Source organism: Cyclopterus lumpus, chromosome 14 (assembly GCF_009769545.1).
Source record: "Cyclopterus lumpus isolate fCycLum1 chromosome 14, fCycLum1.pri, whole genome shotgun sequence".
Taxonomy (NCBI): Eukaryota; Metazoa; Chordata; class Actinopteri; order Perciformes; family Cyclopteridae; genus Cyclopterus; species Cyclopterus lumpus.
The window spans coordinates 16,513,802-16,531,048 of NC_046979.1; the positions used below are offsets into that span (position 1 = coordinate 16,513,802).

At 43.4% G+C, this 17,247-nt stretch overlaps 1 protein-coding gene across 1 annotated transcript in view; it reads right to left on the reverse strand.

The window, feature by feature from the left end:
• Nucleotides 1-17,247, reverse strand: part of LOC117742532 (roundabout homolog 1-like) — a 74,847-nt gene that overhangs the window by 19,106 nt on the left and 38,494 nt on the right. The gene's annotated exons all lie outside the window — the stretch shown is intronic.

Genomic DNA, 17,247 nt, shown 5'->3' on the forward strand with positions numbered 1-17,247 from the left:
AGAAGTTGTGGCATACTGGATGCTGTTTTTTTTTTTTTTCCTTTGTCAGCCCAGGGAAATAGTTTTTTTGATTCATTTATTATTATTATGTTGTCTACCATTTTCGTGTTCCTGGCGATGACATGAACAAAAACACTAAATTATCACCTCTTTTACGAGAGGAACAAGGCCGTATTGTCACCTAGCGAAGGCGTTCTCGAGACACTAACCACTTGAACTACTAGTTCCATTGGGAGCACAGCGACTCCTGCCCACACCACCGTGATCTTTTATAGCATAAATGTGATATATCCTTCATGTACTTCATGCACTGTGCTATAAGAGACACAAGCTGCAAGGATGTGTCATGTGATTACTTCCTACACGAAGCGCAACAGACGAGGGCGATTTCTGACGGCCACAGGCGGCTCATTCCCGTCTCCACCGTGGACGGTGTATAAAGGGCGCCACTGCACAGCCTCAAGCTCTGAACAGAATGAGGAGGAGCAGCGAGGGATTCTATTAAGTGTGTCAGTAAAAAAAGTACTGGAATAATGTCAGAGCTTTAAACTGTAGGATGGGACTTTTATTTGCAGGAATGGAATGGGCGGGGGGTTGTGTGTTGAAGAAAAAAGAGAATGAAAACAACCCTTTGTTCTCTACAACTGAGAAATATCCTGCTTCTGATGAGGTGAACAACATGTGCTAATGTAGACGCCTCTGCATGAGTGTCTGCTGTTAAGCATTCCCAGTCTTAAATTACATGGGGGGGAGGTGTGTGTATGTGTGTGTGTGTGTGTGTGTGTGTGTGTGTGGGGGGGGCTCAGAACCTGAACAAGCGAAGGGAGCTGAGCCAACAAAGAGAGAGCAGTTCTCAGTCGAGCCGGGCTTGGGTGAAAAGACAGGAAACAATGAGGAAAAGGCATAATGACTCCCAGATGGTGGCAACTCGTTCACCTCTGGCTCTGGATTTGTACATGACACTGGACAAGCCGGCCTGAGACGCCTGACAGGCACTGTGGATATGGGGAAACAAATTGGGATGACCTTCTAATTGGAGGCATTCGGGCCTCCGCACTTCTCTGAGCTCCACTCTGCTGCTCTGCTCCACTGATCCCCTGAGCAGGGCTGCAACTGGATGACTGCAGTTGACTGAGTGCTGATGGGAAACAGCTGTCTGGCGACCCCCCCACCCTGCACCCCCCACCGCCACCACCACCCACCCCATCACCGCCAACACCACCGTGTCACATGATAAAAGGCATTCCTCGTGGGACACAAAAACATGGTTGAGGTTACTTCAGACAGGAAGAAAGTAAGACCATCACAAGTGTGTCTACAGTGTGTGTGCGTGTGTGTCTGTGTGTCTGTGTGTGTGTGTGTTGATTTTTTGACTGATACTATCTTATTAGTCCAATAGCAATCGAGTTACACATCTGTTTTTCCTATCGTGTGAGGTCCACATGTCTCCATAGGATTGGAAAGCCTGGAACATTTCCCCTTTGTTAAAGATATATTTTTGGCGATAGCGCCGGAGTTAGTGTAAGGCACAAGGCAAGGAGAGATAAGGGTTAAAAGCAAAAGGAGCTTATGAAGGTTAGTAAAGAATGTTCTCATAAGTGCGCACGTTTTTGTGTGTCTGCGAACGAGGGAAAGTTGGCCCGCTTGTGCATGTTACATACTGTTGTGCCAGGTAAGCGCACAAATAATCTGGAACATGTGCTTGTAAAAACTGACTGTTTATATTCTCAGAAGGGAAAATGTATCCAGGCATTAAAGTCATAATAAGAAATTATTCATGCCCAAGTAAAAACCATGCAAGCATACACAATGTAAGCACTTCTAAGCTATGCTAAGAATCCAGTTTCTAAACATTCCTAAATTCCTTTTCCTGTCCTCTTATAGCTTCACACAATTTTAATATATCCTGTAACATTATCCTGACAAGCTACTCTTTCGGAGTGATGCCGCCGACACCGCCGTCCAACCCGATATCGCTTGAGTCAGTGGCGTGTGCAAAACCAGGCTCCATAGATGGAAAACATGCTGGATAAATATATTAAATGTTGCAGGCTGATTAATGAAATCTTAACAGCCTGCAACGACTGCCTTGATTTGATGGAAATCGCTTTACACATCGCTGTACACATTGCAAGATGATTCATATTTTATATATTAATGTATCTCCCAATCTGCTTCAAAATATTCAACTAAATTGTTTTCCTTCACTTCCCATTTCTCTGCCCTCTTCTCTTTCACTCTTGTATCTGTATGCCGTGCCATGTCTCTCTTGTTATTCTCAAATCATACTTATTCCACAGGTTGCACCCTCGTGAATTTCACAGGGTTCTGAAGCGATTCATAGCATGTACTGTAAGCTCCGGCTTCTAATACCACCTCGACAGAGTCTGAAGCCAGCCCCAGTTTGCCTGTTTAGCTGGAGCTTTGCACCTCTCGCTGTCTTCTTTTCACCCTCCATCTGATCCCTCCAGATGAGAATCTCATAGCCCACTTCAAAGCATCTGCCCTTGGCCTCACTACCCTGGATCTGACAGTGTCTGGCTTGTTGTTAGTCCTCTGGAGCCTGAACCATCGCCTTGAAAAGCCTCCTGCAGCCGAGCACCAGTAATCCTCTCTGCAGAGTCCAACTGGACCAAAAAGGAACACGATCCAACCCCCCAGACAGCGGCGGCGTGGGGCACACACATAGTAACCTCATCACATTGCATCACTGCATGAGGCAGCCAGAGGCACCTTTTGTCACCACGACCAAGCTCCCATGGTCCTTCATTTTTAATACTCAAAGTACTTTTATATATTGCACATCCAGCTGGACAACTATTTTGGTACAGCAATCATCAGCATGTCTCAAAGTCAACATCAACATTACTGCAAGGCACTGACGCTTTAATGTCATTTTTAGCTTTGCCAAAAGCAGGACAACAGCTGTGCATGCTTCTGCCTCCAACTCATATTATCGTGGAGGAATACAATTAGCAATCAACTCATCGAAATGCCCGTTTAAAGGCTACCGACAGACGAGAGAAGAGGAAAGTACTTTCCCGCACCGTTAGTGTGAAGTGTTTTATATTGTCATGTGTTATTTATCAAAATCTGCATATAAAAAAAGTCGATCCCAATTGAAAGAAGGGGAAATCATTGCTGACTGGAGGAATTAAATACTAAGAATGGGACCAGTTTGAGCTTGATCAGCATAATTAGCTGCCAACTGTACAATGAATACAGTTTTCATTGTGAAAGAGAATTAAATGGAGGGACCCATCACTCTTTCATCAGAAAAAATCTAATTCAGTTGAGCAGTCCTCAAAAATGCCAAAATATATCCTCTTTCGTCGAAAAAGGTGACATTATAGGGTTAAAAGAATAGTTCAACAACTAGGAAAATACTTGATTTGCTTCCTTACAGAGAGTGTGCGCTAAATATGGCGCTAGTGCCAGCAGCCACTTAGCATTAGCTTCCAGTAGCATAACGACTGGAAATGGGAGGAAGCAGCTAAACTGAATCTTGCCAAGATAGAAAGAAAATTCCACCTTCCAGCACCTCTAAAGCTCACTAATTAACATATGATGAGTTGTTTGTTTAATCTGTACAAAAAACAAGTTCTGGTTTTAAGGGGGGTGATGAGGTGCTCTTTTTCTTGGCCGGGAGCAATGGCTTGGAGTCTTTGCAGTATTTGGCAACCTCATGGTGATGACAAGACTTACACGATTCCTAAAATGTTGAGTTATTCCTTCAACCATAACAGAAATACATGAAGATGTCTACCACATGTACCAGAAGCTTCATGTTTTGTTTTTTTTCCAGTTAAATGAAAAACAACCCCCACAATGTTAAATTAAATAAGTAACTATTTGGTTTGTCTGATTGATTGTCATTTAATTGACACTTTATTTAAATTCTCAATCCATGCATTATTACTATAAGTTGCTTATCGGAGGACTCGTACACAGTGGGCTCCTCTACATGGTTAAGCAGTGAGGGGAGAAACATGTACGTTTTGATGAAATGCTCACTAGTAAAACAAATAGAAAATACTATATCTCTTAAAATGACTACCTATACATATATTTTTGCTACAGCGTGACTACTTTTCTTTTAATTCATCAGACCATGTCAGTGATATGTAAATACTAAAATGGGAAAAAAAGGCAGAGGCTGGAATTATGGCTCCTCCTCATGTCCCATGGCACTCTGGACTGAGACCGCAATAAAACACATTATTCCAAGAGTAAGTAATAATAAGTACAAATAAGTACTGGCATCTATTACACCGTCCTGAAGTCAGTCAAGTAAAAAACCAACATTCCTTTCAGTTTAAATACAAACAAGCCTTCTTTGACTAAAATAGAGCACTGGCTTGAAAATATGATAAATACCCAACGCTAGCCTTAAAAGTACAGTTATCATGCCACCCTAGCATATATGAAATCCTCGACTTATTCTCACCATCTATCTGCTGACCTTTCCCTACACCCTCCCTATCTGCTGCTACCCCCTTCTCCACCTCCATCACCTCCTACTGTTCTTCTCCTCGCTGCTCTTGCAGGGCTGTAGTCTAGAGACAGAAAGCTGCAGGAGAAACAGCTGCTCCACAGAAAAAAACCAATATGCGCGGCTCTTGTAATGTAGCTGGTCAGATGGACTGAAAAAAGAAACACACACATACAGGCTTACAAAGGAGGTCCAGTGGGCCCTGTGCCCGCCTGCAAGCACACACCAGTGCCAATATCCTAATGTGAACTGCAACCAAGCAAATCCAATAAAAAAAAGAAAAGAGGGGCCTGCACATAGAAATTAAAATACACGCATTAGCTCAGTCTCATAACTACGCCACACGAGACTTGTGGAATACACACTTGCTACCCAGAAGACACCGCACACTGCTTCTAAAGCAAACAAAGAATCCTTGCCTGTCCTCCCCAAGCACCCCTATTTGAATTTTATTTTCTGCACAGAAATCATTACTCACAAAAGCCCTAGGGCAAACTTTTTTTTTTTTTTTTCTGTTGCATTCAGGGCCATAAATCTATCTTATGTTTGGCGAGCTAATTAACTCAACATAGGGGCTCACTTACCGGGATAAAGCTCCCGGTTGTAATACTTTTTGGGCCAAATTTTACACTTTAACTGTTGCTCTCTTTCGACTCAAAGAGCCTTACTCCCGTGTGCAGCTCAGTCACAACCATGGCATTCATTTCATACACATCTTTATGTAAGACGTGTTCAGAATGCTGACACACAACTGACCTGCTAGAAGTTAGTAGATGGTTTACTTTTTAGTTTTGTCTTGTTCTCTGTGTCTTAATTCATTCACAGTCGTGTGTTTTATTTTACCTTGTTGGCCTCTTTACTAAGTCTAGTAAATATTTATTTAACTGTTCTGTTTTGCACTATTAAAAAAACAGATAAGGCAGAGGAAAGTCCAATAAAAATGATGGTACATGTGCAATGGACATACAACATAGGATGCTCTGCAGTCCGACAGGGTGTTTATGGGTACAATGATGCCGTGTGAGTGTGCGTGTAAGGATGGATGCACCGGTTCATCAGTTCTTGGATGTTCTGACACTCTAATCCCGTTGATGTACGTGCGGAACGTATCACTCGTGAGGAGCAGACATTAAAACCAGCTAAAAGGATTGTGTAACCTCCATTTTAATCTCCTCCACTCATCCTGTCCCTCTGTAAGAATGAAGACAGCAGAAAGAATTCGAAAAAAAAAGCCTTGCTGAGAATCAGGAGAGGTCAGATACAAAGAGACAGACAACCATGAAGCAGATTCGGATAATTAGTGAGGTGGCAGAAACAGCTCTCGTATGGAAATTGTCAGTTAAAAACAAAAGTACAAAAGGCTGACTCAGAGTTTCTGTTGTTGCCTAAACGCTCTTGATTGTATTTATGCCAATAAAGCCAAACACGACATCAGTTCTCCGGATGATGACCGGGTTTCTATTATGACTAGATTCAACACAGGTGGTGCCTTTGAGTACATGAAAACACACCCAATATAAAACACTGAATCCTTTGTGAATTGAAATATGAAGATAAATACAGCTGTACGGACATTACAGTTGTGTTTGGTTTTAGGACTTAGGAACCAGAGTGCTGCAGACATTTTTATGAGCTGTTGAGAATTTCATCAACTTAAAGGCTTCGTGAGAGGTTGAGAAGAAAATATAGGCCGACATGTTGTTACACATGTTCAGAGAAACAGACACACACGTATGCTCTTTTGTTTATAGGATGTACAGTGTTTTTATTGAAAACATTCCCACACATAACTTATGCTCATTTACTCACAGGAAAACGCCATAATTGAAGCCCGCTCTGCCAGTGAAGCTTTGACATTCAGACCAAATATTACATTACAATGGACACAACTTCTGTTGATCAAACTGTCAGTTTTGAAATAGCAAAGACCTTACTGGTACTGAAGAGCAATGTCATATAGGAAGTGTAGCTGTAGTTTGGTATAAGGGTTTTAATGTCCACTATTCAACATTGTTGTTGCCTTCTGCAGAGGCTCAGCGCCATACCACTGCAGGTCATGATTAGACTGTTTATGGTAAATAGTACAGGGATCAGATCCGACTGTGCTTAGATTTGAAAAGAGTGTTAAATGTCATCATGCCAATCAAACTTAGACAAATATTACTTCTGCAAAGCTCACACATCCATTCCAAATCTCTTTCAATACCAGAAAGAATCTTTAACAAATAACAATCAACCAATGTACAATGTATTACCAATATGTCAGCTATGAAAAGGAAACTGAGGCTACAACTGGACATCTGAAGTTTGGAAAAACGTTGCCCGGTCTGATGAGTCTCAATTTCTGCTGCATTCAGATGGTTGGGTCAGAATTTGGCTTAAATAATGAGAAAGCATGCATCCATCCTGCCTTGTATCAACGGTTCAGGCTGATAGTGGTAGTTTAATGGTGTGTGTGTGTGTTTGGGAGGGGGGGTTCTTGACACACTTTGGGCCCCCTAGTACAAATTGAAAATGCTTTTAAACGCCACAGCCTACCTGAGTATTGTTGTTGGCCATGTTCATCCCTTTATGACCACAGTGTCAGTCTTCTGATGGCTACTTCCAGCAGGATAAGCTCAACTAATCTCAGACTACTTTCTTGAACATGACAATGAGTTCACGGTCCTCAAACGGCCTCCAGAGTGACTCCGATCGACCACCTTTGGGATGTCGCAGAAAAGTGCTCTATTGGTATCAAAGGGTCCCAAATGTGCCAAAAAAATACGACGAATGAGTATGATGGATCCATGCTTATGCCAAATGTTGGGGGTTTATGCAAGTGTATATGTTGTTCCTACCTAAATTATGTTATGGCATCTCAACTATCTAATATCTAATATTAATTCTGCAACAATAACTACAACGTCCTGTATGTCACTGGAGTGTATGGAGTAAACCCACAGGGCACTAGTTATATTTGGTGCCCTCTCCTTAAATGGAAATATTTTTGCAATAAAGGTTCTGCTTTAAATATATAGGTGTTATATTATTTGTATTATTATTATTATATTATGGGTGACTGTGGGTCAGTGATTAGCAGATACATCTTTCAATCAGAGGATCCCTGCTCACGTCGCGCCCTAGTCGATGTGTCCTTGAGCAAGACACTTAACCCTGAATTGCTCCCCGTCGCTGTGTCTACGGTGTATGATTTTAAGTCACTTTGGATAAAAGCGTCAGCTAAATGAAATGGAATGTATCAACTTAGTACAGAAAACCAGGAAAATCAATCAGCATGCTCATCACTTAAGTAAATGAATGTGGCTCGGGCTTCCCTATGTCATTAAACAAAGCTTCTATTGAGCACAATAAATGAACATACGAAAGAAAGACGGCCGCTTGGTCCATCATATCAGTACAAATGCTGAAGGTTGTGTGGAAGGTTCTCTGAAACATGTTAGCAGAATAAGCTATCAACGTGCCAACCGTTGTGTATTCTATGCAGACTTGTATTTGCAAAGACTGAGCGCTCCTTGAGGTCTAAATGAAATGTTTACATGGCGGTGGGTGGTGTCTGTTACTTTGTAAGTAGCCTGTGCACCGTGAGCTCTTAAACCCATGGCGTCATACATTTATTACTAAACAGTGTTAACTGCACGTTGTATAACTAAAGTCATCAAGCATGTCCTTTACTTTAAGCACCTGTCGCAAGCTTCTTCTTTTTTAAAATTTTTTTGAAATGACCAAATGCTCCAGTCACAAAGAAACTGTCCTTCAGTTATTTCAAACACAACTGGAATCCCTTCTGGTTTGAGTGATACGAGGAGGTTAAAGAGCAAACGAGTGAGAATGCTGGGTGGGGGACACTAATGAGCGACAGGCGGGGGGACGCATAGGAGGCGTATGACAGGGTGCTGACAGTTAGCGAGCTGATATGACGTTAGAGTAGAGGCAATACCTGGGGATTGTTGAACTCGAAGCACAATGACCTACATACTGAGATCTGTACTAACAATACCTCCCCGTAGGGACCTGACCTCCCGCAATGAGGTGGCTTACTGTCTGGTCCTGTGGCACGCAAGCATTGCTTTATTACATTAAAGGTGCAAGTGTGAAGCAATGCATCGGCTGGGTTACGAGGAAATCTCACAAAAACAGCGACGGCAAACAACACCTGAAGAAAAGCAATGAGTATTGGGGAATTGTACAAAACCAAATCAAGTCCTCTGAATAATGGAGCGAGCTCGAGGCAGTAGAAACGTGGCCCTTTCTCTCCGGGGCAAGAGTTGTTTGCATTAAAAGCAGCGAAAAGCCACACACACACATACTCACACACACACACACACACACATACCACCCTTTAACCCTCTCATTAGTGTAATCCTGCAAGAGAAGAGTAAATTGTCATGAATAAATCCACTTAGAAGCCAGTGAATGAAAGACTTTCACTTTGAGATGGGCGCATTACCATTTCAATAAGCGTGCCACGCTGCAAAAACATTGCCAGTGTTTGACAGAGTAATTGGGAACATTAACGAGTAGATAAAGTATGGTAAGTTATAAGTGCACGTGTGTGTGTCAATTAATTTTTTCGCACGGACAAAAAAAAAGAAACACTGTGAGATTTTTCCATTAATAAGGCCTATGAATCCCCCCCGAAGGACGGAGAATGTTGAGGAAAAAAAACAAAAGAACTGTAAAGCAGACAGCAGTCAGACCTTGAGACAAATGTATTCCAGTTTACTGGCCCAGGGAAACCTTTGTTTGAGCGGGATGACCTTAGCCGTAGTGTTTGGAAAATCTCCTTGGGCTGAGTTCTAAATGAGCACCTTCTATGAACTGTACACAAAAGGCAAAGAGGGCCAAACTCGGGGGTATGTGCAATTACACACTGCAGACATGGCATAAATCTGAAGCTTAGTGGGCTCCTCTTTGTTTAAATGAGAATCTACCCTAACTCCTACCTGGCCTTTGTTTGTGAAAGATGACAAAGTGGGTAGAGGTAGAAATATTAAAAAAACGCGAAACCCAGGAGAGATGCTCCACGGGAGGAGTGCACCCGGGTCACAAAGAGAGGCGATGGGAGTGGAGGAGGAGGAGGAGGAGGAAGAGGAAGAGCTGGCGGTGGGGAGGGCGATGCATTGTAACAAAGAGAAGAGTGAGCAAGACAAAGACATACAAGGCTGGTAGAAGTAGAAATACAGACACAAAGAAACAAAGAGCTCCGGTGAATGCAACACTGAGCGAGACAACTCAACAGTCACTGCGACGTAGACTGTTTTTGCTTTACGGAGACGAGAGGTGCCAAAATAGGCAAAGTTATGTCCCCGCAAACACACACATGCAAATCCCAGAGCACACACGCACAGTTACAGCTATGTTCCGCATCCTAATGTACCCCGAGGTGCCCTGGTCCTTCCCCTGTCATCAATCTGAGAGACAATGCATGGGCCCAGGAGAGAAATGATAGGTTTTGTAAGTCTCTCCAGTGTGACAGGAAAAAAAAAGGTATTAAAAATCAAGACGGAGATAGCAAGAATCATGGGCTGTTTTCTCACAAATATCTGGGATTGTGGCATTGTATTCCAAGCTATATTGTTCTGATTGACAGGCATACAGTCTGCAGTGAGACACACAACATTACACAACAATGCCTTTGTCCAACCAGAGAAAATTGCATTATTGTGACGGAGAAAAGATGCTGACAGTGCAGGTGCAGATTGCAGAATCACATGGTTCTAAGGCACATATATAGAGGCTGTATTTGACACATTATTTTCTCACAACGGATGGATATGTGAAGAGATGCAGAATAGAGTTCTAAAAGAAATGAAAACTATTGACTGATTGTCTGATTTAGAGCCAAATGGTGCTTCGTGTCAGGTGTTTGGTGCTGATAATGTGTGCGGGCGGGGGTGGATGTGGGTACGCACAGCACCACGTTACTACAACTCCAGAGCAGATGGCGTGAAACAACTACGCTTCTCAATCATTTCTCAAGCTCCAAGACGGCTTCCAGAAATACATTCTGAGTTTAATGCAAACATATTTATGTGTGCAACATGTACAACTTCAGTGGGATTTTAGAAATTAGATAAGTGATCATAAGCAAAGACACATGGATACAAATGCTTATGCGCTGTACAAAACTGCCTTAAAACAGGCTTTTATATCCCCCTTCGAGTCCTGGAGACGCTAAAGACGGGTGATTTAGAGTCTGACCGGTATAGAAATTAAGTATAACGACAAGCTTGTTTGGTTTGGACCGAGCTGCACCAGGGAGGAAAGAGCGGAGAGAGAAATGAACGAGGGGTGAAAGAGGAAACTTTAATGATCCCTCTGGGGAAATAGGGTCATTGCAGCAGCCCGGCGAAGGGTGTAGATAAGAACAGAACAAATGCAGGCTGTTGTAGATAATCCAAGTAATTAAAACAAGGTAAACATATTACAGAGTATTCCCCAGATAAATACACATGCTGCGAAAGTGTTCTTTAGCAAATGCCGATGTTAGATATACTTGTCAAATAAATGAAAATGGCAGATGGCAGAATTTAGAAGGTAAAAAAACACACACACACACACACACACACACACACACACACACGGGTGCATTGTGAGATGTTTAAATGATTAAAAATAATTTGCAGATGGAGCAAACACTGCAGACGAAGGGGAGCAGAGAGTGAAGACAGATTGAGCAGAGGAGGGAGTGAGACAGGGAGGATTGTGCTGAAGCAGTCCCCAGCCCCTTTAATTGGTCGGAAACAAGAGGTCTCCGAATAAACACCCGCCACAAGAGAGAGCCGGGCTCATTTTTCCTCCTTCTTTTCTCCAGAGTAGTTTAACTGAAGCGAACTCTCAGTCGTGTGTTCCCCCTCTCGAAGCTCTTCCTCCTCCTTTCTGCACTTCCCCTTCACTCGTCACCAGCCGTCTGTCCTCCATCCTCTCCTGTGTATCTTGTCTGTTGCTGGGACGACAAACTAAACACATTCTCAAGATTTCCAAATATAACAACAAACTGCTCTCTAGGATCCCTCATGTCTGCACCTACACCACTCCCCCATCTCTCCATTTCTTTTCTCTCACTGCCGACTTGCAGTATATTTCTGCCTTCCGGTCTCCTCCCTAATTATCTCGCGGAGGACGAGGTAGCCCATACCCTCCCCCACACCTCTACAGCCCGGCTAGTGAGAGACCCTGATGAATAATTTCACGTTTCTCTAGCCTTCCCTTTCGCTAGTCCTCAAATTGATTATTGTAAAGAAAGCACAGCTAAAAGAGCAGCCCACTGGGTAATTTGTCTCTCTGACGAGGCGAGTTCATGGATAGGTATGGGGGAGGGAAGAGCAGAGGGCTCGAAATGATATGCAAAGGAAGAGAGAAAAACGTGATTATACGAAGAAGAAGGAGAAGGAGAAGGAGAAGAAAATGATATTGGATGCTTCGCCCGGTCTCGTCTCTGATACCTCATTCCGTTTGATGTTGTGGTCAGAGGCACAATTGGGGAGACTCCATATTTGCATTTGAAAATGTTCCCTAGAAAAGTGAGCAAAGTGATGGACGTATACGTCCCCCGAAGGAGCATCTGTAATTACATGAAGCACATTTGGAAAAATAAAAGCTAACACTCTGTTATCCTCTTTTCTCCATCCCCCTCGGTGTTATTCTGCAAATCCCTATCACAAACACTGCCGCAGCCCCTGTGGCTACAAACATTCGTCAGTCGATGTTTGATTTTGCGTAAATACGACCGACGGACGGTGCGGGGGACGGTGCCAGCCACCAGGTGTTTCCAATCTCCTTGACATTGACACTCCCATTGGTTGGCGTGCGAGGCTCCGGTGATGACAGGGGCGGAGGGTATCATTTGGGCACCACAGGAGAGATCACTAAGTGTGTGTACAGACACCCTGCCTTATCATTAGCGCGAGGTATGCCATGAATACGCTCCCGTGGAAAACGAATGCACCTATCCTGACTTGGCCACGTTACCTGACTGAATGGGAGTTAATTAGCAGGCCAAGATGAGTTCAAAGCTGTGTGCGTCATTGCTCATTTTGGTTGAGGCGAGTGCGCGCCTGAGTATTTTTCAGTGACATTTTGGTATTCTTGTAGACTCCAACAGGCAGCTTTGATGCTCTTCCAGTGCAAAGTAAGCTAAATCAGCCCCCCGCCAGCTCTCTTCTCCTTTTCTCCCTGCATGTACAGTACTGTACACCCCTCATCACTTTTCATTCTCCCTTGTGTTTTCCTGTCTACCAACTTCAATCTCTGCTTCCTCTCATCTCCTTTCTTTCCTCTAAGCCATCTCACCATCTCTCAGGGCGTTGCTCCTCCCCATCTCCTTTTTTTTTCTTCTCTCCTGCTTCAAACTTGCTTTTAAGTCTTTCAGCTATGCTAGATTTTCCTCACTGATTTCTGGGCCCACACGGTTTCCTTCTTTTTTCTCCTCTTCCTCCCAGTCCTGTTGTGCATTCTCCACCCCCAACCCCTCAACCCCTCCTAATGGATCCCATGTCAGCAGAATACCAGAGTAAACCACACAACTGCACTGTGGCTGCATGTCTGTCTCTGCCTCAACGTCGCTCTCTTCTATGTAGAAAAAAAAAAAAAACTGCTGGCTGAACATTACAGTAAAATGTGTCCAATGATAAAAAACACCAGAGGTGCACAGTCGGTTGCAAAGTGTGAAACACACGTTGGTCACTGATTACCTGAGAGATTCTACTTTAGTTTGTTCCTTTATTGAAAGAAGATTTTAACTCGTATTTGATGATAAGGTCTCAGTGCTGCACGGCTTTTATATTTGTGTGGGGTTTTTTTTGTGCTGAAGTTTCCATTTCCTTTGCCCATGTAGCCATCGAAGATATCACACAACATGAAAAGTATTCACTTCTTCTAGGTTACTGCTGCTGTGGCGTCTGGTGAACTCAGCGCTTATGAGAAGATTTTATTTATTTTTTTCCCCATTTTGTGTCACAACTTGTATCCCTGAGGAAATTATAGGGGAAATGTGCTTAATAAACAATCCTGCCTCGTATAAATGAGGGTTATATACCGCTAAATTACAACAGAAAGTATCTTTTGTTAGAAATATAATACCGTCCGGATTGTATTTTTCATCAACATAATGAGAAAAAGTGTTAATTAACGTGATATGCTGAGGTGCAAAATGTTCACTAACAACATAAAATATCCGCTCCTGCAATACAAACTTTGCTTATGACCTAAGCAATATTCAAATTAATGGTTTGGGCAACTCAAAGCACTTGCTTAATGTTAAGGACTTTGTGGTTTGGGTAAAATATTGAAAAAGCCAACAATGACATCAAACTGAAGCCACGATCATTTCCTAACATTAACCAAAGTGTAACCACATGCAGGAAATATTTGTTCAGTTAAACAACAATGTCAGTGTGAGTGTGTCCCTGATGTGACGCAATGACTAGAGGCATTCTGACACACAAAGGGCTACAGTGTTTTCAAAAAGGATGCCTTTAAATGAGGAGTTTGTTTCCCTTTATGTCTTCATAATTTCTTCACAATCTTCATTGTAATGTATGATTTTCAATTAGCTGAGTATGAGACACATCATGCTAAGGGTGACTGAAATGCATGCTGGGAATAAACCATTACCGTTTGCCAATCAACTTCTATTTTAAGAACAATGTGCCGTGGTCTCGAACTGAAGGTTCATTAAAAAGGAAAAAAAGATATACAACATAACAAATAACATACTATGCACTAATACAAGAATGCACATTATAATTTCCAAATCAATGCAAAATAAGTGCCCTGTTTCTCTGCTCGAAACAATGTCATTGTTCTTCTCTTTCAGGATGCACTTTCCAAGCTTCATGTAGCTCTTCAATAAAGCCACAAACTCAACTAGTAGTATGTATAGTTTATTTCCAAAGGTACATCTCTTTGCTTTCCTCTGTAGCGAGCCAGTCGTGGTGTGTTCAGGGGGCGGCTGCCACCTGTGACAGACGACCCGATAAGGTACTGACCGGGACCGACTCTCACTTCCCTACCGGGTTCTGCACCTCACAGGTACATGGCATACCCGGCAAGGCCAGGCAGTGACAAATGGACCCAATTTCCGTTTATTTATCTATCTGTTGTGTGGACCACAGAACACATGCTGGTCTGCCCCCTCCCTCCCCACCCCATAAATCTTTATCCTGTTAACACAACACCAATAAAACGACACATTAGCCCTCACAAGCAGGAGACTAATCAAGCATACTGGCACACAATCCGCACAGACAATCAGCACGTTTGCTGTGAAACAAAACATCAAACGGACAATTATAATAAAGTCACTGCAGCCAGGGGACCTCACTCATCCACATCGGCACCTGCAAATAGTAAACAATGATTAGAAAAAAATGAATAAAAAACAATTCTGGAAAGCCAAATGGAAAGGATGCACCCGGGAGAATAAATCTAGGGCTAAAGCCGCGACTTAGGACACAATAATACGTTTCTGCTGTGGAGCTGGAAGGGGCCGGTGGAAAGCCACAGGGGGGGGGGGGGGGGGAATTGGGTGTCAGGGGTGAGGGAAGGCACACATTTATACTGCTTGGATTTGATAAGGCCTGGAAATTGCTGAGCGAGGCAACCCCACTTCTTGAGAGACAAGCCAGTCTTTCTCAGTGACTCCAGCAGGGTTGGCCCCGTGGGGAGGCGTCGCATGCTTCCCCTCTTACGCGGACATCTTCATCATCTTCATCAATCTGACCGTCCCATGGACAAACACTAAACTAGATTTCATATTCCTGTCTCAGCAAGCCAGCTCACTCCCTCTCGCTACTGCGCAGCCTCAATCACACCCGCTTCTCTATTACTGACATTAACAAGCACCCCCGTGAACTACCCCCGCCGGTTTCGTCATATTACCTGGCAGAACACCAACTGATTTTTTTTGTTTTTTTGCTCGGTGCCAAGCCGCCAGTCGTGTGAACGGTTGAGCCGCTGGATTTAATTAGTGCTGCGCCCATATGGATTAGCAAAGAGACAGGCACATGCACAAGCGGAAAGTATGTCACATTCCCACCTGATCAGCTCTTAACATTGCCCTTGGTGGCAGGCGCACACAGATGCACACGTGAATACACACACCAGAGGGAAAGGGGAGGGGGGGTGGGGGGGTGGGGGGGGGGCTGCGTTAGATTTGTAATCAGGGGATTCCTTTGCAGCAGATTTAATTGGTTTCAGCAGCAGTGCAATGAAAACGTTGAGGTTGGCTTGTTGCACCATGTGGACAGAGACAGCTGCTCGGATGGGCGGGAGGTAGGAGGGAGGGAAGTGAACATACTGCTAAATGGATTATTTTAAAAATCAGCGAGTTTGATAAACAACATACTGTCGCCTCGACATAGGAGAGATGCAGACGCGAGGAAGGACACGACAAATACTTGCCTCGTGCTCTGTGTAAATTCCCGTTGCCGCTGAATCTTTACATCATCCTATTCTCGGACACCGCATTGTAAAATAATTTGGTTTCTTAGCGGGACACCCTTGAGATTTGAATAGAGTACACAAGTGAGCACATGACAGATGGTTTTAGCTTCTTTTTTTTTGCTCAACAAGCCGACTGTCTCACAGCCAAACGTGCACACTGAGTATGCTAACTAGAATTATTAGTATCACCTAGAATTATCACCTCACGGGTGTATCCAAAATGTCTCATCACATCCTCCTTGAGTCCACGTATGTGCAAATCACAGTTCACCATCGATCTGCTGAAACATTGACAGTTATGTTTCAGTGCCAACAGTGCAACGCGTAGGAAGAGAAAACTAATCGCCAAGATGGTGTTGTAAATAGTTTCCTTGGAACAATATTCTCTTATCACATAGAAGGAGTGAGTAGATGGAGTAAAGGACAGGTCCTTTTCACCAAATCAATACGACTCTGGTATTTGCTCGATGATTTCCTCCATTAAAGTGTCTCTTTGTCATCTCAATGGCCAGCCCAGAGGTCAAATCATGCACTCCTCGAGGAATTAGTTTCACTGATTGATCGGCGAGCTGAATGGACCATACCAACAATACTCTCAATGCACAAGCCTAATGGACTCATCAATGACCCGCCACAGAGCGCGAAAAGACCTGTAATAGGTTAATAGAGTTTGGTTAGTCCCTAACGAAGGCTCCTTTAACTGAAATGTGGTATTTAGTTTCAGCTGTGCAAACAGTGAATAATACGTAGTGCTATATGTGACATAATGTGATGGTGGTTAAGGCATTTTGTGTAGTTAAGCTCTGTATGAATAATGGCGTAATCCACTGCAATTATGGATAGATATCTTATAATTAGCTCACTGTAATCCCTCCAGCTGTCTTCCTCTTCGTAGACTCAGCACTGTCTGGATCCAAATAGGAAGAAATGAGAAAGAGGGCAGTTAGGGATAGGCTAACCTTTCTGTCTGGAAAGTGATTGCTGGCATTGTGGGCTCAAATGAAACGTTGTCCTTCACAGTCTGTGGAGAGAGAGTTTCTTTTGTGTGTCCCGAGGCACGGAGAAAACACAAACGACGCGCAGACCAGAGATTCAGGGTTGACCCGAGGTTATTGGTTATTATCGTTTCCGCTCCAGTCACCATCTCCAAGTGCCACACAACAGGGTGTTCTTTCTATTCATGGGTTGTCTTCCACTTTCTTAATTTCAATTCACTGTCACACACAGGGCAGCATGTGTCCAAATGAATTGGTCTGTTGTCGGACGCACACAGTTTTTGAACAGCGCTGTTTGATACAAATACGCAG